General features: G+C 45.1%; 1 protein-coding gene across 15 annotated transcripts in view; it reads right to left on the bottom strand.

Annotated features, from left to right (window-relative positions):
• The window catches only part of SEC31A (SEC31 homolog A, COPII coat complex component), a 998,112-nt gene extending 976,132 nt beyond the window's left edge, over positions 1-21,980 (bottom strand). For all 15 annotated transcript variants that reach the window (XM_069626136.1, XM_069626132.1, XM_069626133.1 and 12 more), the window contains exon 1: positions 21,850-21,980. The gene's annotated coding sequence lies outside the window, so the exon portion shown is untranslated. The remainder of the gene's footprint in view (positions 1-21,849) is intronic.
• Between the last annotated feature and the right edge of the window lie 1,321 nt (positions 21,981-23,301).

Below are 23,301 nucleotides of genomic sequence, written 5' to 3'. Positions count from 1 at the left end.
GTCAACAGCCCTCCTAAGGAACACTGCTTTTGTGATGCTGCTCGAGGGACTCTGGTACAAGGTGGCTCTAGTGAAAAGGGAGGTGGGAGAAAGGAGAAGCATAAACTACAGCAGGGGTGTAAGAAGTGAAAGAGCCACAGAACACACAGGCTGAGCAATCCCCAGTGTGGTGCAAGAGTAATCAGAGCCCGAGAGTGGGGAGAGACTGAGAACACCTCAGAGTGGGGAGTGTGAAGGAGAAGAGCCCCAGCGGGGGATGATGGGGGGGGGGGGGAGAGAGAAGACTTGGGGAACACCTAGCTAGCCTTGAAGCACACCTAGAACGGTCTTTATAGAATTTGGAACTATAGGCAAAGGCCTTTACTAAAAAATGGGACGTGGTTGGGGTAGAAGTCTGCAGCCACCCCTTCCAGGGTAATAGTTCTACAGAATCTTTGTTGCCAATTCTCTTTTGCTAAGCAAGCAATTTTATAATGCGTAAGGAAATCAGGCCAACTGGATTTTGACATACAAATTACATATAACAAACAGAAAACAATTTCACCTGCTTGCTGATGGAACAGGGATATTTCTAATAGAGTGAGGGGGCAAGACAGCCAACCTAAGGGGCTGATTCATGGAATTATTTGCGCCGAAAACGGGGATTTGTGTGCCATTCTGCCCGCAAATCCCCATTTGTTAAACAGGGATTTGCGGGCAGAATGGTGCACAAATCCCCGTTTTTCGGAGCAAATAATTCCATGAATCAGCCTGTAAATATTTTAGCTCTATGATGACAAATAAACTATATTCAACCTAGTCTAAATTCGATCACATTACAACAAACTCCTATATTTACACACACAGATTATTTTTTTAAGTGCAGTTAACGCAAGTAAACTCAACGCAACAAAACCCTTGAAACTAGCACATTGGCAAGCTCTGGACCGGCTTGGCGCGTTCCCACTGACCTCCCCCATAATGCCATTTTGTATGGCATTGTAAACTCCTTCTAATATATATGTGCTCTTTGGCTTTGAAAAAGGAACACGCAGAGTTAAGCTGGTCCCGAGTTTATTAATGCGGTGAATTTCAAGGGTTTTGTTATACAATCTTTTTTTTCATGTCCACTGTACATTTTTCATTGCCTCTGGCCATTGGGCACAGCCTTCGGCCGTGCCAACTGTATACTTTTCAGTGCCACGGCCCATGGCCATTGCCCACTGTATACTTGTCGGTGCCATGGTCATGCCCATTGTATATTTTAAAACACTAACTGCCCACTATCCATGGCCTCTGGCCATGCCCACTTCATATTTTACATTACCAGGCCTTCAGCCGATTACAACGCTAGCAAGCCACTGGCAATGGCAGTGATTTGTTACCCACGATATCACTGGCTGTACAGATATATACCTTTTTTTTAATTATTTATTAACGTGTCCCTAGCCGCGGTTACATTGTAATGAACTACAGATACCCTCAAGGATTTGTAGTCATTATACCTGCAGTTATTGGGAAAAACAACAAAAAGTTTTTTTTTGCCCTACCATGCACTCAAGGTCCCCTTTCGTCTGTGTCTGCTCCCTGGCACCGATTTGACTGCGCCAACCGAAAATGTCGACTTTTTATTTTCGACCCTCCTTTTCACTACATATATATGTGGGGGAATGGGTACTGTAAATAATGTTGGGGGGCGGGGGCATTCTCCTGCACATTTAAATGCAGGGAAAAGTGATTATCTGTGAAATCAGGTAGCCGGGTAATTCCTTCAATACTCAGCCGGGTAATTCCTTCAATACTCGAGGTATGTGAAAGCTCTTTGTTGCAAACTGTCTCTATCCCACCTCCAACTGCCAAATTACACTTGGTGTCCTCTTGCCCCCCCCCGAATGGCATTTGTTTGGATTTTTGCCCTGCAAATTGCATTTTTCCTGGCACTCCCCCCCCCCCCCCCCCCCCCATTTCTGAAAAGTCTCATGCCGCAATTCATCATGGGGATATAGCTACAATTTTAGGAGAAAGAGGAACAAAAATGTACGTTATAACAAAACCCTTGAAATTCATTGAAAAAAACCTTAGTTAAGGTGCAGTTAAGATGCGCAGTTAACACAACAAAACGCTTGAAATTCAGCTGATGTGGGATGTCATGACCAGCTTAACCTAAGCAGGGTCCCGTTGATGTCCCCCATAATTGCAGGTCCCTCATAATGCCATTTTGAATGTCATTATTACTGACCTTTTTTCAAGGTGTTTATATGGGAATAAAAATTCTAAACTCAGCGAAAAGTATACAGGGGTCGGGAGGTGCATATAAGGGATAGGGGTGGTTGGGAATACATTAAAAAAAACAATAGGGGAGTGGTTTGGGGGAGAACCCCCCTGAAAAATAATAAATAACATTGAGTTTTTTCAGAAAGAAAGTTTCAGAAAAAACATCTATCGATTAAAGAACATAGAACCATGCGCTCATGGGCTTTGCAACAGGAACGCGTCGAGTTAAGCTGGTCATGACTTCCCACATCAGCCGAATTTCAAGTGTTTTGTTGCGTTAACTCTGCACAACTTAACTGCACCTTAACTAAGGTTTTCTCAGTGAATTTCAAGGTTTTTGTTATACTGTCGGTTGTTTTACAGCCTGTTAGGGAGTTTTGAGACCCCCAGCAACTTTGCTGGATTTCTAGGACTTTAATTTTTACCTGGAAAGTGTGCGAGTCTTTTTTCCCCCCCCACTCTTTCATGTATTTTGATGTGAGTTTTACTTTTCTTTGGATATGGAGTTTTAGACAACTCCATAGGCATCATCTTTTTCTTGTGTGTCACACAGCACCCTCAGTGCCGTGGCACAGGGATGTCTTTTAGACTTCCCAAGGTTTAAATACCTTCTCTGGGACGGACTACTGTCTCCCAGTGAATGTATAGTTAAAATGACTTTGCTAGTCTTTTTAAATTGCTAGACCAAGCACACACTGCCTAACAGCAGAGTGCTGGAGGGAATACCTAGTGCTCCCTATGCCTAGAAAACTCATGCAGCCCTCAAAAGCTACCCTTTCCTCTTAGAATGGCTGGTGGCAGAGGTATTACCATGATTTCCCCGACGGCGACCCGTTTAAACGCTCTGGTAGCTGAAATCCACCGGAGCCATGTTTTTCAAGATGCCCCTTCTGTAAAAACAGGTTCGATCTAATTTTTTTCACCATTTCTTTTTGGAAAGGTCCTTCTAGTGTTTGTCTCTGCAAGCCAAACCAGGTTTGGTCCCTTTGTTTATTTGCCTTTGGCAGGCTTCAGTGCTGAAGCCCCCCTCTGGCGCCCGAGTGTCTGGGGTGGACAGGATGTGAGAGAGGTGCCCGAAACTCCCTGTGCTTAGTCTCCTAGGAGATCTGAATGCACTCGGGCGTGATTGGCCGGCTGGCAGCTAGGCTGGAATGAATGGGAGAAAACTGTTTAGAAGCAGGTCTCTGCGACATGGAGGGCAGAGTCGACCACTGGAATGAAAGAACCAAAGACGAGCAGAAGGAAGACAACTGCTGCAACTCCTGGACCGTTGGCTTGCCCGGGGAAGCCCTGCTGCAGGTCCGAATTGCCTGAAACTCCCTCGACAGAGAAGCCTCTTCAAGGACGACTTCTTCCCTTGGTGCAAACAACCAACTCGCAAGCCAGCTGGTAACCATCTCCATACTGGTCGAATTTTCTTCAGAGTGCTGTTGAAAACCGGATAGCCAGTGAGAAGGATACCAGTTTGTGGACTTTAAGGCACTCGCACCTTAAACTGACGTTTTGCCAAGCTTGTGGAACCTTTCCCGTGCAGTGCAGGAACCTCCCGACTTCCCCCCTCTCATCCCCACGACTGAGGCTCAGGAACAGCCAGGAACAACTGCCTCAGCTACAGCTTTTCTTCATTCAAAAAGGTACTGTGCAAATGCGGTAGAGAAATCCCCTTTGCCGCGGTAAAAGTTTGGGAAACTTTCACAACGTCAGAGTCTTGTTTGCTCCTAAACCAACCTATAACTCTTTTTTGTGCAAACTACTTCTAAGAACATTGGCAACTGTTTACTACCAGAACTGTGCTATCCTATCCAAGACATTGATCCATTGACTTTGGCCCATGCCTATTGAATTGAACTGCCTCTTGTAGTGAGCTGAAACTATTTGGCCTGCCTATGAAAGGAACGGTTTGATTCTTATAACCTTCGTCTTTCTACCCCTTTTTAAAGTTACTGAAGTGCCATTTTACTCCCACTTCAGGGGAGCTTAACTTGTTCAGAAACCTATTGGTTTGGTACTGAAGTGTATTATAGTGGGATGTTTAGCTGCTTATTACTAGTGGAATGTTTTCTAACTGACTGTGTAAATAAATTAATATTTTTTTACCAAGAAACCTTGAAGTGTTTGTTTGAACCACTGGGATTGCAAGTCCTTTGTGTAACACCTTCTACTGCTCACATCCCTCGAGATAAGCCTGGCTGCTCAGCCCTGCTACTACAAAACTGTAGTACAGACGTATACCAAAGGTGAGATTGTGCTTACACCTGTAGTCTTAATTGTGTGTAGCGTTCCCAAAGGGTACTGCATGTAATTCTGCATAACACAGCCCACTAGACATATACTTTGGCCGGGTCCATTATACATGCTCCCCCAATATGTTTCTTTTGGACCCAGTAGGTGGCCATAGCCACCACACATGGCTGTGTTGACTGGTCAGGGCCGAAGGCCCTGGCTAGTGGGCTTGAAAGTCTTTAGCCGTGTCCAATGTATATTTGAAAACTATTGGCCCACTAGCCGTGGCCTTACACTGTTTCAACTGTACATGTTCCAATATGTTTCTTTTGGACCCACTAGGGTCCAATTTAGCCAATTTGCAGGGACCCCTAGACACTTGACTGAATGTACGTATGTATAAAGATTTGTGGAGCGCAATCTATGGCTCATGGGCATCTAGGCACTAGCGACAAATGAAAGGGGTAGGAGAAACTGATCAGGAGTCAAAGATTAAAAAAAAAAAAAAATAAAAAAAATAAAAAAAAACTTTATCTGGCTCCCAATCGGGAGTCAGTGCAACTGGTGAAGCAGGTCAGCAGAATGCTAGAGTCTAGGTGCTCCAAGAGCCAGCGATGCTGCCGAATTCTGGAGGTTATGCAGAAGCTGAAGCAGGACGCCAGGTTGCCCGAGATGGATGCCGTTGCAGTAATCAGGGGGGTAGTGACACTGTCAGCAAACGGTCCGACAGGAAGGATTAGAACCAAAAGAAGTGGGCTACCTGTGATACCAATCCTCTCCAAACTATGTAACAAAATCCTGTGATCAAGGGTGTCCAAAGACGGAGAGAGATCAAGGAGGATCAGAACTCCCACCCATGCGGTCTTGCAGCAAAGCAATGTCATCAAGGATTGACACCATAACAGACTCCGTGCCCATAAGGGGGCAGAAGCAAGATTGAAACAGGTGCAAAAAACAATTTGATTCAAGGAAATATGACAAGTGAGGAGTAACAAGGGCCTCCATTAACTTCATGATGACTGGAAGCAACGAGATGGAACTAGATCGGACAATACTGCTCTGCCACTGAAGGATCAAGGTGGGTTTTCTTCAGTAACTGAAACAATTGCATGTTTTAGAGACACAGGAATCATCCCAGTCGAAAAAGAATGGTGTACAGCCGAAGTAAAGAAGGTGATAACCTCCTCGGGAATGGCCTGGAGGGGGATATCAGGTCCATAGGGGATGCTGATCCAAGTTTAGATAACGAGGCTCGGACCATGTTATTGGTCACTAGTTGAGCTAACCCAACAGCCCCCAGCATTAGATTGCACTGAGTAACACATTCGGTGAACAAGCCCTGCTCACCCCAGTGGTTTGTCGAATATTACTGATTTTTTCCACACAGAAAAAGCAGGCTATAAGATCACAATGAGCTTCAGTCTACAGGGCATCTACTAGTGGCCGCAGAGGAACCAAGAGTTCTCTTACCGAACAGGATGCTGTAGGAAGGCAGTCTACAAAGAAAACGTTTTGACATCTCTTATAGCAGCTTGATATTCCCCAAGGACTTGTTTATATTCTGCTTAGCACATGGAGCAAAAGCAGTGCGCCATTTGCGTTCAGCGCGACGGCAACCTTGTTTGAGTAGCCCAAGTACATCTGAGTACCAGGGAGCAGAAGGCATTAACAGCGGAAAGATGATTTTATGGGAGCCAGGGCATCACCAGTGCCAGTCATGGCATCCACCAGTGCAGTAAAAGGATCCAGTTTATCACTCGCCATTCCTTTTTGTGTTAAAGGGATCAACAGGTTCGCAATAGATACTGAGCTGATCCCAGCCCAGTAGTGGCCAATATCCCTTCACTTACCAGGGCCACGACCTGTGCTCTGGAAAGGAATTGAAAAAGGAAGCAAATAGTGATCAGACGCTCGCACTCGGAGGGGCTTAAAGGTGTTAAGCATTAAGTCAAGCATGTTGCCAAGGTTGGGGGTGGGAAGATTGTTCCTTAAATAAAACGAGGAATCCGCCAGAAGGGCAACACTTGTTTTGCATAAAGGTCAGCAGGATTATTTGGCTGATCTTGGCCCCTCTGTGGGGTCCTCACATCTGGGCCCGATTTAACCCCTCTTCGGGATTCTCACACCATGCCGCAGACGGCTTCAAATTGGCCCCTCGAAGGAGATCAACAGCCCCTACATCCTCAGGCTCCCATCTGGCTTCAGCCTCTGTAGGGAACTGCAGGATTGCTGCCAACGAGCTAATGAGTCCCTCCCAGCCTAAGCAACCCCTGGGAAGGATTCTTTGAGCCAGGGTGCCTGTAGGAGGGGAAAGATACCAACCTGCTAACTTTTTCTTTTTGTGGTTCAGGAAATCCTGAAGATGTTACAGAGGAGGCCCAACTAAGATCTCCTACCTCTGAAGACATCGGGTGAGTGAGGCGATGCTTGGTCCCCAAGCACTCCAAACACACGGTGTGGCTCCACTGTGGGGCTCTTCCAGTTACAGCTGAAGTAGGCCCTAAATTCGGTTTTTAACCAGCATACAGAGAAAGCGACTTGTAAAGTCTGAGACGGTGCCGTATGACTGTATAAAATAAAAAACTAGTGAACAGATTTTCCTCTGTAAACGCCGATTCCATGCCCCAGTGAACCCACCCATAGATGCGAGGTGTCCAAGATTATGGATGAAGACCTAGAAGTGTACCATACTGTACATCTTGAAATAAACTTTCAGAAAATAATTGATACGGATACTCTAGGTTTTGATACAGTGCTCTGCCCAGTAAAACAAGTGTAACGTTCTTATTGGGACCACAATATACACTGAAAGCAATCATTAGTAATTGAAACATTTTTAAAGAGACACTTTACAATTTTAGGGCACTTAAAGAATTTTCGTTTTTAATAGCTTCTTTTGCACACAAAAACCACATCCCTTTAACTCTTGGGTATTTTTTTTTTAATCTGGTCACATTGCTGTCATCAATGACTGGGGCGACTCTAGTAAACACACACCCGACAATACTACTTTCGATGCGAGACAGTGCACGCCAGAGAAAAATAACTACATGATAGAGAAAAAGGCAGAGAGAACACACGCTAGAGCACCATACAACATACCAGGTACAGCTATCGCGTGTTTAATTAAATAAACCTGTTTACTTGGTGTGGGACTTGGACACAAAGAAAGAAAAGCAAGTAACCTTAAAGAAGGATAGGGGAAATCGGGGTGTGGGGGCGATTAAAAGGAGAAAGGGCGGGCCCTGGACCTAGTTTCAACCCTTGCCTTAAACCAAAAGGGAAGGGGCCACCTAATTAACTCATTCAGAGTTAAACGGCAAAAGCATTCAGGGCATTTTTTAAAACACTAATTTCAACAGCAATTGGTTTACACAGGCAGTAGCCAAACAATACTAAGAGGTAAAACATTCCAGATCATCCATGCATCTATAGACTTGATTCTAAGCTGCCAAGTAGCCTGCCTGCCCAGCCCCGTTGGCAATTCGCCTGCGTTTCGGTAAATCTCCCAAACCAGATTGACTAGGTTTTTCAAATGACCGTACCACGAAAAAGGTAAACAAACCACAGTGGTGGTAGATGGGTAACTTCAAAACAACAAGAAAATTCGGTATCCAGTAAAAATGTTGTCAACAAAAATGTAGTAAGTGAAACAAATCGTGGTAATAATACCTCTTAAGTGAAAAAGTAGAAGTAAAAAGGAGTTAAAAATTGCAGCTGCTGAAAAGTAGCCAAAATGCAGGGCTGCTCTGCGAGTGAATGTCATAATTATAATTGTTCTTTTATAAATACGCTTAATACCAGCAAGTGGTTTCTAAGCACAGGATTCGAACTGGTCTTGCGCTGCGTTGTCTTTTTTCATTCCAAGACAAACACATTGACAAACGATTGCTTGGTTTGGTTTAGGGTGAGCATAGGCGTTATGATTTTGGTTGGAATTGGGGAAAGGTTTAAGGTGAGGTGGTTCAGGGAGGGCTGGTGATGTCATGTTTGGGGTTTGGTTAGTTAGATAAATTGTCATGGTCAGGATTATGGTAAAGCTGGGGCTAACAGAGTAATGGTAAGTGTAACAAATAGGGAGGTTGGAGAAGGCTGGTGATAGTGTAGAATAGGGGTTAGGATAAAGCTATGCGTTAGAGAAGAGTAAGCATTAGGATAAGATTTAAAGCTGCTGTTAGGGTAAGGCTAATGTTAGGACTGCAGCAAGAATTTTGGTTAGGGGAACGGCTATGGAATTTGTTACAAGCTGGTGATGGGGTTGGAGGTTGACTGTTTACTTTATATGTATTTGTTGTTTTCCGTTAGGTAAGGGTTCAGGGTAGAAAAGGGTTGTAATTAGAGCTTGGGTAAGGGTTAGGAATGGAGGGAGGGCGATTGTGGAGGTTTAATTTGTGGTTTGGATCATTGTTAGGGTTACAGTCTTGTACTTTTGTCTATTAAAAATAGCCTTTTTGGCTACCTTATTACTGGCAGTATTTTCACGCTTTACATTGCTTGTATTGAATGACTACATTTTTTAAAACTACTTTTTCACAGGACTGCATTTTCACACAGAACCAGGAATTCCTGTTACGGAAATCAGTGTACAACTTAGATTTCCTACCAGCCCATTTCCTTTTTTCAATGTTTAAAAAACAAAATAGAATTAACGTGTTTGTTTGCAGAAGTCACAGGTTGCTGAAAGCAATAGAGTGGGACACTAAATATACATTTGCATTGGGAGAATAAAAAACACAAACATGGATGCACAAACACGAGATACAATTGAAGTAGGAACCACAAAGGGCTGGAGCACCATCAAGGGGTAAGGAGAAAAATAGGGCTCTACGTACTTAAAATGTTGCACACCACCAAGGACTACCTAGTTTGGGTGGGAATCTTGTTCCAGACCTGAAAGCAGGACTGTACTAACAGAGCCAAAGCACAGGCGAACATGGGACAGCCTTTCACTAGCAGTCTTTGGATCCATTTAAGGACGGGGCACATGCTTTAAAGGGCAATCTGGCGAATCAAAGATTTCAGATTTCCGCGACTGCCGATAGCTTCCCTGCATGGTGGCTTTGCAGACTTTCCGACCTGATGCTCAATGACATCTCATTTGTTTGGCAGGTACAAGAATGAATGTAAGTGCCACTTGTGGTATGAAATCAGTAGTATCTGCAATTATCTAGCAATCATACAGTCCTGGATGTCGACTGCCTACCTCAAACTTAACCAATCCAGGACCGAATTCATCCTCAATGGTCCCCCCACTAAACAACGTGTCCAACATCGGCTCAATATGATTTGATCTGCAACTCTCAGATACAGCAAAACCTTAGGCTTGACCACTGACAGCACACTGTCCTTCCAGAAACACAGCCAAGAAGGCCCAAAGGGCCGGGAACCAAATCTCCACCCATCGCAAACTAAAACACTTCATCACGCCACAGGACTTACGGACCGTAGTGCAGGCACTTGTGGTCTAGCACATTGATTGGGGCAATGCATTCCTGATGGGGTTCCCAGTCACTAAAGTGGCTCCCTAAAAAGCAGTCCACCATGCTGCAGCATGTATTACTACAGGTGTGTGGGAATTTGACCAAATCACCCCAGTCCTAGGACGAACTACATTGGCTTCCTCCCCAGGTTAGGATACTGGTCAAGACTGTAGCATGTATCCTCTACAAAGCAGTCACGTGTACCACACCAGCGTACCTGCTGGAACACGCACCTCGCACAGCAAATCACAACTCAAATCAATACCCTGTCTGCAAAGAGAGGACCCACAAATAATCCTTTTCTAGACACGAACCCACCACCCTGTGGAACTCTACGTCAGTCTTGGCTTGGAAAGCCCCCGCAATTCTCCAATTTCACAATTTTTTCAAAACATGCCTTTTTTCAACAACTGACCAAGGACTAATCCCAAAGGACACACAGAACGCAACTCACAGTACTGCACTACTGTTAAAAGATGCCAGCCCAAACACTGGCTACCCCTACCCTGTACAGAGTTTCACTACTATCGAGCTACGGCTGCACTTTGTAATAAAAATATATATATCACAGAGATCATCTACACTTTGAAATCAACACAGACAATGGCTGCTGCAAGTATACAACACAAAAAAAAAAAATCCTTCCTAGTTGCACTATATGTCTTCATGCATTTAGGTTATGCCAGACGCAGCGCTGAGACAGGTGCTAAAACATGGCTTCTTAGAATGGTTTCCAGTCTGGACTTATATACACATTATACACCTTTTGCCTCATTCCATGGAAAATGCCAGTGCTCTATATTGCCACCATTTGGTCGCATTTGAGGCAGTTTCTCAATTATGTGCTACTAAAATTGATTTAGGAGCCACCTGATTACCAAGTAAAGCAAAACAGAAATCATGCCCATCATATGAGCTTTGGGAAGCAGTGTTCTGAGGAATGCAGTGGACAAACAAAAGTAAACACCATTTACTTTTGTACCCACTTGGTCTTCCTAAACTCTGCTGAAGGTCTAGGGAAGGGACAAGGTTCCCAAATGCACTGTGTCAGTTTGGCATTGCCAATGCACTCATTATGTGTGGTGTGTGCTATAGTAATACTTTATTTGGCTTTAGCAATTTACAAATAAATTACAACCACACATTGACGTATGCAAAATACAAATAAATTAAAAGTGAGCAACCATTAAGAATGTACTTACAGATTGATGAGCTTCATTAAGTTTACATTTCGAATTTAAAACTACGTTAAAAATGCGTACCGAAACATTTAAAAGAGGAGTTAACATAGCCACAAAAGTCAGATACAGAGCAACTCTCGGTACAAAACCAAATAAACTGCATTGCATCCGAGACTGACCTGATGTTATGGATACATTGGCAGTGCAGCCACACCCTTCTTCGGTCCAACAACATTTTACAGAATAACAAAAAGTGAGTTAAGTCCTCGATGGCCCCAATGCCACAAGAACATTACTTATTCTTAAAAAGCAAAGGCATTCGGTCCCTTAATGGCAAAATGGTTATCTAACCATTGGCATTACACGCCTATGGGCCGGTGATCTGTGTGCATACTGACGTATTTAGAAAGATTAAACTGCGAACAGAAGCTAAATATCTCAAAACGAGAGTCATCCATAACTGCAGAGCATGTGGTTAGTGCCTTGAGCAAGAGCCACGTTGGTTGGTGACAGGAATTAAGAGTAATCACAAACTAAATGCATACGTGCCAACCCCACCGATTTAGGCGGCTGGATACCGCTTTTTAAGCGGTCCTACCGCCTACTCATTTAGTGGCAACAAATGCAGATTAAAAAAAATAAATAAAATTTGAAAAATGGTTTTGCTTTTTTTGGCCTGGATTTAGCAGCCTGTTCAGCCATGGTTGCAGGGTGTGCAAGTACAGATAATCCGAGGAAAGTTCTTCAGTGGGGATGTGTCCAAGCTGCTGCTTGGTGTGGTGTGTTCTTACAGGCAGCAGTTAGACCGTACCTCAGCTCCCGGGTGCCAGTCATCGACATGCTGGGGCGAGCTGCTGGAACAATGGCAAGCTACTCCTCCTAATGAGTTCTGGCAGGTGTGAGCTTGCGCCACTTCCACCCGCCTGCAAGTGCAATATGCTATTTCTTCAGCATAGCTGCACAACGTAGCACCCCTCTCTCCGGCACCTGCTTAACATACTTGCCAACCCTACCGATTTAGGCGGTAGGATAGCACTTTTTAAGCAGTCCTACGCCTACGGATTTAGTGGCAACAAATACCGATTTTTTTTTCCAATATTTTTGAAACTTTAAGGTTCCTACAGATTTTTGGTCACAGAATGTTGGCATGTATGTAAATGCCACAGTGGTAGTGGACGGAATAGCCGACTGGGACCTCACATTACACGGGCATTTAAGATTGGACTTGGCATTTCATGACAGAACTTGCACACAGGGATCATGTACCTTACACAAGGTGGCTTCACCATACACGCAACGCATTAACTGGGATTAGATGCGCTTTGAGGCCGCACTTTGCATAGGATGACAGCAACTGCACAAATCCGAGACTACACATAATTTTGCAGCCATTATATTCCAGATGCCTCGGTAATGGGAGCCAAATTGGGTGCAGTCTCGGATTTGTGTTGGTTTCTTTTTTTAATGTTTTGCTGCGTTTTAAAGGCACCCAGCTTTTGTTTTCTGTCCCCCGCATTTTTTACAGCTGCCACCGTGGAATCTCAAGTGAAAACGTTAGTATAAAGCACTGCATAGGTTTTGCATTTAGGCTTTGCCAGTCGAAAATTGCTTTACAGAATTATTCTAGATAAACTTGTGCATCATCTTTCTTCTTGGTTTGGAAAAATGCAGAGACGCTTTTTAGGTTAGGGCAATGCCTGCCAGCGGACCATGGATTGGAGCAAGGAGATGCACATCCATGCATGCATGCATGCTGTGGTCTTATCATCGTTTTTAAGTGGAATTAATTGTCCCTCACAACACTAAATAGATGACACTGTTCGCCACTACCCTCCCCATTCATTATATCCATGTGTATTTCATATGCACCATCTGTGCAGCTGAAAATCAGACATTCATTGCTGTGGCACTTTTAAAGAATATCCCAAATAAGTGTTGGGGGTGCTGTCCTAAACCCAGGCCAACAGGAATTATTTAAGCTTCCCTTGGCTATCTTGAGGGTAGCTGTGGTCAATGAATCAAGGCCAACTCTCAGGAAGCAGAGAACAATGAAAAGGTAATACAGTATTTAATGACTAAAGCATTGTACACTGTGGGGCGGTATTCGGAAAGTCTATTTCATATCGTCATAAAAGAAAGTAAAACTATCGGTGACTAACTCGAGTTCTTAATCTCTGGCCTGGCTTGTTAGACCCATCCACAATGTCAAAGGTCAGACAACTGTCTTGGGGAACAGAATTGACCGTTTTTATTGCAGGGCTATCTTTGGAATTGTACTGGATCAACTGGGATACAGTCTCTTACAGGAAATAGTGAAACAGTTGGACTGTCTTCTGATTGGCTGAACGGGATTGTGGCCTGGTGCTATGCAATCCACAACGGTGAGAATAGGATCCAATGTTAAAGATAGGCCTAATGTTATAGATTTAGCTTTGGGATCACTCTGGTGCATTTCATAAAAGGCAGTTGGAGTACTGGACCCTCACAATGCGGTTTCTGCAATTTCCGACAACTGGTTTGCCAACAGTCGAGTCTCTGCAAGAGGAAGAGGTCAACAGACCACAGTTCCTGCATTCTGATAGTCAAGCAGCATGTCTGGTGCAGCTTTTGAGGGCCTTCAAGCAAGGAGCGCTGAGGATCCAATGATGATGACGCTACTCTGAAAGGAACAACTACTGCTGGAACTGAAGTACAGAGCAACCGTCTTGTTTATTGGAGGTTCAGATCCAGTGTCAGTAAATGCAGCATGTACATCGGGGGAAGTTCAAGTAGGATATGGACTCCTCAAACTTATAACATTACTTTTGGGTTTCATGCAGGTCATTTCCATAGGAATCAGGTTCAATCAATTACCAGTGCTCTCAGTATGACTGCATCCTGCACGGGGAGCTGGCAGACAAAGCCATCCCCCTCGAAGGGCCACCTTTAAGGGCCTGCCCTTGCCCGTCTGGGCCTGTCCAGGCACAAAGCGCCTCGGAGCATCATGCCTATCTGCCCCCATGTTAACTACGGCTGTACTTGTCTACAACATGACATCTCTATCCAGTCATTCCCTAGCTCATACGACGCTCGCTTCCACAATAATGGAAGGTATTGGCCAATACATACTTCCGATCTGACCGCCTTACACGTTATTGTCCCTACTCATCTTTGCCTCCACCACCTTCTTCGTTACTTTGCTGGCTTTCTATTCATCTGTAGAAGAGCAGGTGGATGCTTTCACACTAGTTCCGACACCCTCACCGATAGTCATATTGAAACAGCAGTAAATGGAGTCCTGTGTATTGTTCCAAAAATGCATGGAGTACATGAGAGACGCTATCCACTCCTACAGCCATACAGAATGTAAGCTCGCACTGAAAGTGTGGAAGGATGCCGCATGGACAGATGTCGGCATAAGCCTATGGACAACATGAAACCTTACATTGAATCCAACTAAGGCAAAAATGCATGTCATAAAAAGGATATATGAACCTACATTGAAACAATATGAAAATACTTAAAAGCAACAATGTAACTGAAGCATCAAGAGAAACATGTACATAACACTGAATACAAAGAAGATTAAGTAACTTACTGGTCAATAATGTAAATACGCAATAACGTAAGGTAGAAAGTAAACATATAGAGGCTTGCTATAGAGGAATATATAACATGGCAAGGGCTGCCATAATAGGAAAATGGGCACTAGCTCATGTCGAATTCAACCAAGCTACCTCCGAAACGGATCGAGGGTGTAGAATCCAGAAAGACAGAAAAGCTCTGTGTGGAAAAACGAAATACACAATGAAAAGATACCAATTTAGACAATAACGGCAAGACTACGCTGGTCGAGGATCAAGGAGGCTATTTTAAAGAATATTTGCAAGGCACCAGGGAAGTGAACTAGGATAAGCAATGAACAAAGGGCACATTGCTCTTAGATTAACAAAGATGAAAGTGTCTGCAAGAACCAAGCAATTGACAGTTAAGTGTATAAAGCTCATATGAGATGGAGTGAGCATGGCTCGAGAGGCCAAGAGGAGCAACAGCACCCTGCATGTTTAAATCAAATAGCAGTAAATAGGCTGAAATTGACAAATTTGTGGTCTCTTCACGCGTGATTCAGAAGTCAAGACAAGGGCTATTCACTAAAGTCTCAGACGGAGAAAATGGTGGGCTTGCATTCCCTTGAATGTTCCAGGACAGAGAGCAGGCTACAAGGTCAACTACAGACAGAAGACTTTGGCTTATATCCGACCGATGAGAGGTGAAGGCCTAGTTGGGAACAGAGGAGTATTCTGACGGGAATCAAACACCTAAGTTTCATTTCACGCACATGCTGCTAGAGAGCTAACAGTCCAAAGTTGGGGTAGCATGGCAACCAATCAGTGTGTGTTAGGGGCAACCTAACATACATGTTGCATATACCAATCCACTTCCATTATGTTCGCTATAATTATTATTATACAGGTTTAGAGGTAGTTCAAGGCGTGCCCTACAGATAAGGGGTAGCCAATGAAGCACTAATCAAATGTTCCATATGTAGACATTTTCCCTTAAACTAATCCAGTCCCTTGATAGGTTTTATAATCTGCCACGTAGAAAGACGTCCTAAATGACGCATATTGGGGTACAAGACTCCCTGTAACTAAGTTTGCTTGTGAGTGAGCATGCATCAGCCTGATATTTAACTGAGCAGGGAAAACTGGTAGATAAGAATAAAGTAGTATTTTGCCACGCTCTTTGAGTCTGTCTGATTATTTGGTCTGAGATTATTGTAATTCCATCTAGCACAAAAGACGCTTCAAGGTGCTAGAAGCACACATCCGTGCAAGTCCCAGCCCTTCTACAAAATTCGCCTTTGCCACTTGACTTTCACCGACACTGCTGTGCACCGGAAAAATGCTGTTTCGCTGTACAGCCCTGCTGGCTGTGAAATGGGTCCGGCACCTCTGTCACTACCACCAATGAGCACATAACTTCCGCCGCTTCCAGTGGCAGGTGCCAGATCTGCAACATACACACATAATCATTGCTTCTACTAAAACCTGTTACATGCGGACACAGAAGTACTGTGAAACCTATCACACTATAGTGTCCATCCATACCCCACAACCCCAATGTTTACCGTGAGGCTGCCCTTAGGTTCACTCATTGTTAGGTCCCCGCAACTGTAACCACCATCGATCCTGAAGGATTAAACCCCACGTACCCCTGCTGCCAACAACTGGTGCAGCCGATGTAGCCCCCTGCCTTACGGATGAGGCTTTCCCGGCTTGCACTGGGCGATCTACTGCTATAATGTTTTATTTATTTAGCATCTGTATGGCGACTATAGACAAGTGTTTCCAGGCGTCACAAGTAAAAGAAGGGGGCGTGGGGGGTGTTAGTGCAGGAAAAAAAACAATAGTAAGCAGACCTACTAGACCTTGTGACAGTCAGACCATGCAAGTGCAGCAAAAATAAGTACAAGGGGGAGGAGGGAGTGCAGGAAGCAGGGGCCCCACGGGGCCCATGGGAAGGGCAAGTGATGAGGGGAGTCCAAGGAAGGCAAGTGCAGGGGAAATCAGGGGTAGGGGTTAGCAAGTGCGGGGACAGGGGTGGCCCAGGATGGTCTGGAAAGGGTGCCCGAGGGCAAGTGCTGAAATTGGTGTGCTGGTGTAGACTGGTCAAGGAGGGCCTGGCCCCAGTAAGACTCATAAGGGACCAGTCGCAGTGGCCGGGGAGTTTGGGGGGGGGGGATTGGCATGGGAGGGGGCAAGGGGAGGAGGAGAAGAAAAGTAAAGTTGTGAGAAGTTTCTGGAACTTAAGGAGATCCGAGTCTGAGAGGCCGTTCCTGAGGGAGATTTCTGACAAAGAGAGCGATCTGCCCCCCCCCTAATTCTCTGCTTGCCGAAACATCTGATCAGCAGAGAGTTGGAGCTAGAGGACCAAAGGACTATAGCAGGGAGGTATTTAGGGAGAGAAGGTTGGATGTAGTGGGGTACCAGGTCCCAGAAAGCCTTGTGGATGATGCAGAGGGCCTTGAATTTGATCCTTGCAGTCACCAGGAGACAGTGGAGCGATTTTAGGGCTGGAGAGATCCAGTCCCTGGACTTGAGGCCAAGGATAAGTCTTACAGCCCTATTCAGGATAAGTTGAAGAGGGCGAAGGGAAGAAAGCAGTAAATTGAGGGAGAGGATGTTGTAGTAGTCCAGCCTAGAGAGAGAACCAGAGCACTGGAGATATATAGCTCCTGGGGAAAGGTGGGGAAAGGTGGAATGCCTTTGAGGAGGTGAAGCTGAAAGGTGGACTTCTAGGCAAGGTCCATGATGTGATGGGAGAAGGAGCGAGGAGTCGAAGATGACCCAGATAATTGACTCACAAAAGGGTGAGGGGCTCCAGCCAGAGAGTGAGACAGAAGCTTGGGGGGGGGGGGGGGGCATTACAATGAGAACGATCTCAGTCTTACTGGCATTAAGACAGATCATTAACAGAGCACCATGCCTGAATAGCAGTCAGTCAGGTTTGAGAGATTAGGTAGAAGAGGGAAGCTTAAAGGAGCGCTATGTGTCATCAGCATAGCACTGGAAGCAGGGAGAGAAGGTGGATATCAAGTAGGCCAGAGGGGCAAGGTAGATATTGAAGAGCCATCGCGATAGGACATAGCCCTGAGGGACGCCACAGGTAGAGAGTGAGGTGGAAGAGAGGAAAGGGCCAAGTTGTACACTGGTCAGTGATGCCAAGAGTATCATGGAGCCGATTTATGAGGATGGTATGGTTGACCGTGGCAGAGGAAAAATCGAGAAGGATAAGAACAGAGGGAGAGTTGGAATCCAGATATAAGAGCAGGTCATCACAGGTGCTCAAGAGAGCAGTTTCTGTGCCTCTGGATGCTCTGAAGCCAGACTGGTGGTCATGGAGACATGGCTGTCCAATATGCACCCTGCAAGCGGTGTTATTCACTAAACCTATTTTACCTACAGGACATAATATAAACCAACTGTTTTAGAATGCTTTTGAATGGCCTACCTCTGGGGGAATGGGGGGGGGGGCGCTGCTGAGCAGCCACGCACATGGCTACCTGATTTCGGAGCTCCGTTCCTGGTAATATCCTGACCCAAGTTTATCCCGTCTTGAGCCCCCCCATACCTGCACCTGTCGCTGCGGTGGACTGAGGAAGTACAACAAAGAGTACACTACACTCACCATTAGTATTGCAGTTAGTCTGCATAAGTATTCAACTAAAGAATACTGTGCTAAACAACCGGCCACTTCAGGTTTGAAGATTTATCTTGCTAAAAGTTAGATATCTGCTCGTCATCACATTTTGAAGTATTTCGATCCCAGTATACAAATAGCTATGTTAATCTGTGAAAAATAGTTTGAGTTAATTCCCTATTGTATAAACAATTGATACTCACCCCTATTTGGGGCTATATAGTTCTGCTGCCTTTTTCTCAATGTGTGAAGTGCCACTGTCAATGTACGTTAGGATCCAAAGTCAACGTGATAGAAACAAAGCATAGATGGGGACGCCACACCAGAATCTCAAACACATGGCACTACATCTCAAAGACAACAAGCAACCGAGACAAAAGGCGGCCTGCCAAGCTTGCAGCGCTGGTTAGAAAAGATAGAAGAAGCAAGGACCAAATGCGACCAGGCAATAAAAGAACTGGGAACATTTCTATACACGAGAAGAAATGTGCAGTGAGGGATCTGTATGGTCTGTGATGCGGAGCCTTCATTTTTTTTTTTTTTTTTACATGTTTTTGTTTCAATAGCCTGGCTGTAAATTATACGAAGTTATGCAGTGCTGGCAAAATGGCCAGATGTGTACGTTATACAAAAAGTGTTTACACAGCGCATGAGTACATGAAGTGGGGCTATCATCTCTACACATGGTTTCTCTTGTCATTTGTATGCTGATGACTCCCAATGTTTCCTTTCTTTTTCCGATTCTAGCAACTCATCTCTGTCGTCTCTCATTTCCCCTCTCTCGCTCCTGTCGCTACCAGCTTTTGACATTGGGAGGGCGCGCAAGTTTCTTACTTTCCATGCCTCCAAACTCCTGATCACTTCTTTAGTCTTCCCTCTTTTTTTCTATTGCTCCCGTCTACTCCTGGGTCTGCCACCATATCGTCTTGCCCCTCTTCGCTCCATTTATTCCACCTCCATTTGTACCCTTTGTTCTCTCTCTCCCCCAGGGACTCCCCTGTCCCGCACCACGTTCAGTGGTTGTCTTTTGACGATCGTCTTCTTTTTAATTTCGTATGTCTTGTCTTGCAATGCCTTCATAGCAACTCTCTTCAATGGCGTCTTTCTATTCTCCTCTGCAGGCTCTTCGCTCACAGTGCATCTTTCTACTAACTGTTCCTCACCCCAGCCCACCCTGTGCGCCCTCTCGTTTCCTTCTTTCTCCCTCCTGGCCCCTAAGCACTGGAACTCTCTGCCTCTTCAGTCTTTAACCAGCTTCTCCCTATCCACCTTCTTTCTCTCTAATATTTTTGTCCTTGTTTTTGAACATGAATCACTATGTACACCGTTTGATCCTACTTAAAGCGGTATATAAATAAAACACAAACTACATATGTGCATACACAAAGTTAAGGCAATCAGTAGCTCCAATTGACAGACAAATAGCAGGAAAATGTTTGTTTTCGTGTTCTGTCACTGTTGGGGACAACAGACAAGTTAGCTTTCCATTGTAAAAGAAAAGTACAGGACTCTGTCTTCAACATCTCACAGCATATTAGGCTACTCACAGAAATCCAAAGTCACTGAGCTCACTATACCACTACATTTGCCAGGGATACAAAATACATTAGACAAAATGAAGGGTGCCCATACGAAAACTGTGACGTGGAGAGAAACAATCACTTATATTTGCAGCCGATATTATGAATTATGCCAGGGTTATGTTTCATGCAAGTCATCTTTATGAACAAACTTTGACAAGGCTTGGAGGCACTAACCCAATTAAGCCTAGAGAAGAATGCGTGACTGGACAACAAAAAAACAAGATGCACATAGACAAGAAGCCAAACTATTCCTTTGCTTCATCTCTATAAATCAGGTACTTAACTGCATGCGTGTTCAGGGGGAGCTTACAAACTACACACAAATCAAAAAAAGAAAAACCTGCGTTGCAAGGTGGGCTTTGATTACTGTCCCTGGGACATTAACAGGTAAGCACCAAAAACTAATGAAGCAAACGGCGCATTCTGGAGAAGATAGAAAACAAGGAAAGCGTTACCTGTACAGGTTATGGGCCTGACTAATACCATGGCCAACACTTTGCTCTTTGTGCTTTCTATTAATGCTGCGGTTACACCGAGCCTGAACTGGATCGTTCGAAGACTCTGCACACATTTGCGGGCAGGGAGGTGGCGTGAACTTTAAACCATGCATACGATAGTAAAGTACATGAAGTCAACGCGACAGAGCACGCGACAGGGCACCGAAACTATTAGTCTCAAACAAGGGTGCGGGATATGGGACGAGGCATTGAAAAGATACTGTTTCACCAGGTTCAGGCATGCAAAAAGAAGAATGCATGAAGGGTTAGTATAATAACATGTCAATATGGGACGTCTTATTGGCGTAGTCTGATCTACTGCACTATGCAGCTGGCAGTCCATGACTCAATGTACTTTAAAATGCACCATTCCAGAACTGCGCTCTCTCCCGAGGCATTACTCATACCGTTTGTTGCATAGCCACGGAAGGCTATTCATGAGCGTGGGTCACTATTTTTAGTACCCGTGCACACTGTTCGTCCCAGTGAACCCTCATATCTAATAGTTGCATCTGTACCTGTTCTTGGAACGCTAGTGTGCTAAAGGTGTATCTGAAAAATGCTACAACAGTGGTGCCTTCCGGCAGACAACTGAAATGAGAGCTTAAAAGTTGATGACGGGTTTATTGGTGGCGTGGCCGATTCATTGATGTCGAGAGGTGGGCAGTATATTTCTGTTAAGTGTTCTGCGAACCTGTGATAAGATTCGCAATCCAAGCAAGTGCTTTGTTAGAACACAACATGTTTCTTTATTATAATGCCCGTCAACAGTAACGGAAGGGATGAGAGTGCACAATGTAGATGGACTGAAGGGTGTTTTTCTCTGGATTTAGGACTGTGGTGAAGGAGTAGGTGGATCGGATTAGCAGTTAAATTTGTGCGAAAAAAAATCGTGCACTGCTTTAGGCATCATATTGCCTGCTCAAACAGACTGAGTTTAAGGCTGTGACAATACATATCTCTTTACACCTTCGAGCTACAATCTATGCACTTTACAACGACAGAACTGGCCACTGTTCTGTGGTCGATCTGATAGTAGCTAATTCGGCATTTTGAAAAAAACGTTTTTGACACAAACGATATGATACTACACTCGCGCAATCTGATGTGCAGCAGGCGAATACGCTCTATACATTTGGGGCGAAATGATGAGCCTATACGTGCCGATTGCAATGTACAAAGTTAACGAGCCCCTCGGAGAGACAGAGACCCATGGGGTGCGAGGTGTCAAAGGAGCAGATAAGCCAGAGTCTGCAATCAGCACCTGCACTAATACAGAGGGACCTGCCTCTCACTAATAGTGGCACTAGGTTTCTGTTGCTCATTACTTCCTGGAATCTCCTTTTCTCGTCTGCACAAAAAAAAACAGATCTGGATGACACTGGCTGCCTGCCCAGCCCGTCCAATCCTGGAGACCACCGGTCGCGGGTTCGAAAAACTGGACACTCACCTGCTCGTGATGTCCAAGGACGACAGCAACTGTACTACTGCGCTGCTCCTCCCGGTGCACCTCAGAACGGCGCTTCCACGTCCAGCTGCTCAACGTGGCACCCAAGTGCCCGCCCCCGCCGCACGGCTTCTGGAAGTTGTAGACAGCAAAGAGGGACTTCTCCCCTCACGGAACCTCCGGCTCCCGGGTCCGCCATGTAATGGCGAGGTAGAGAGCATGATGTGGTACAACTGCGGGGCGATGCATGCGCATGACCATGTTTTTTTGCTGCATTAGTCCTTTGTCCACATTTTGATGTCATGCAAGAACCTCAATTTATCGCAAAGCTGGTGTAATATTTTAGTAAGATACTCCCATAGTATGCACTCAATTATTGCGCTGACGTATCAAAAACACTTCTGTCGTCGCCCGCTGCCTACCATAAGCTGTCCTTGTGCTAAGCACGCAACCCCAAACATAGTGACTGCTAGCTTCCAAATAGTTGTGCTCGCAACAGTTAATAATTAGTGCCCCACCCATCTCCCTTCACAATAAGCGGTGTATTTCCCATAGAGAGCGAGTCTGCCTTTCAACGATTCCCGGACACTATGTCGCAAAGCAAACAGAGAAGCCTATTATTCTGGCCCGCGTTCAATTTAAAAGGTAACGCTTCCCTGCAGTGGTTATAACATAGCCATCTGCTCATCACCCAGATTATCCACAGGACATTCCAACATGTCGTTTTTCACAGCAAACTTTTGCCCAGTGACTGTCCTTTCTCTGTGTCTACTACCAAGTACAGTGCAAATCATATGTAACTGTTCAAACGGGCTTGTAGTAGTAGTATACACTCGCCAATCGCAGTCCAAGGTGCCTCATAACTGCTCTCCCTTATCCTCCACTTCCTCTTTCTCTTGCAGCAAACAATTTAAAAAAAATGAAGATTACCCAGCCTAGAATAGCGCAGGGAGCGAGCATTATCCCTCCAGTATGAACAATTGAATCAAAGTGTGTACATTGTTCTCCCTCTTCATTCTCTGGCAAGACAGGAGGAGAGCATTATGCTAGTTTAAAGCTTATTATGCTAACCTTCCGATGGACATGGGGAGAGGGAGATTTCGTCAGGGAAATCGGGAGACGTACTGTGGTGGCCCCCAATGAACACATAGGGGTTTATTCTGACACCTTGCATAAACAGGGTAGAGTGGTGTTTGTCCAGAACAGAGTGTGATACACGCAGTTCAGTCCAGATAGAACAGTGCAGTTAGCTTCACTGCACTGGATGTACAGTGGATGGTATTTACATCCCCTGCCTGCTAGAGCTCCCACAGGCTTGTCTCAGCCATGGAATTGCCCTCTGCAGTTGAACGGATCTGCCTGTGGAGCAGACTTGGGTTCAAGGGCTGATTCCCTTATCAGGGAGGAACGCCGAGGCCTGGCTGTCCTGGTGCCTCGCTCCAACTGTGCCAGGTT

This window comes from Ambystoma mexicanum, chromosome 6p, assembly GCF_040938575.1.
Source record: "Ambystoma mexicanum isolate Mex_15411 chromosome 6p, UKY_AmexF1_1, whole genome shotgun sequence".
In the NCBI taxonomy this organism is placed as follows: Eukaryota; Metazoa; Chordata; class Amphibia; order Caudata; family Ambystomatidae; genus Ambystoma; species Ambystoma mexicanum.
Note: the sequence above shows the minus strand (reverse complement) of the source record. Positions and strands in the feature narration are given on the sequence as shown.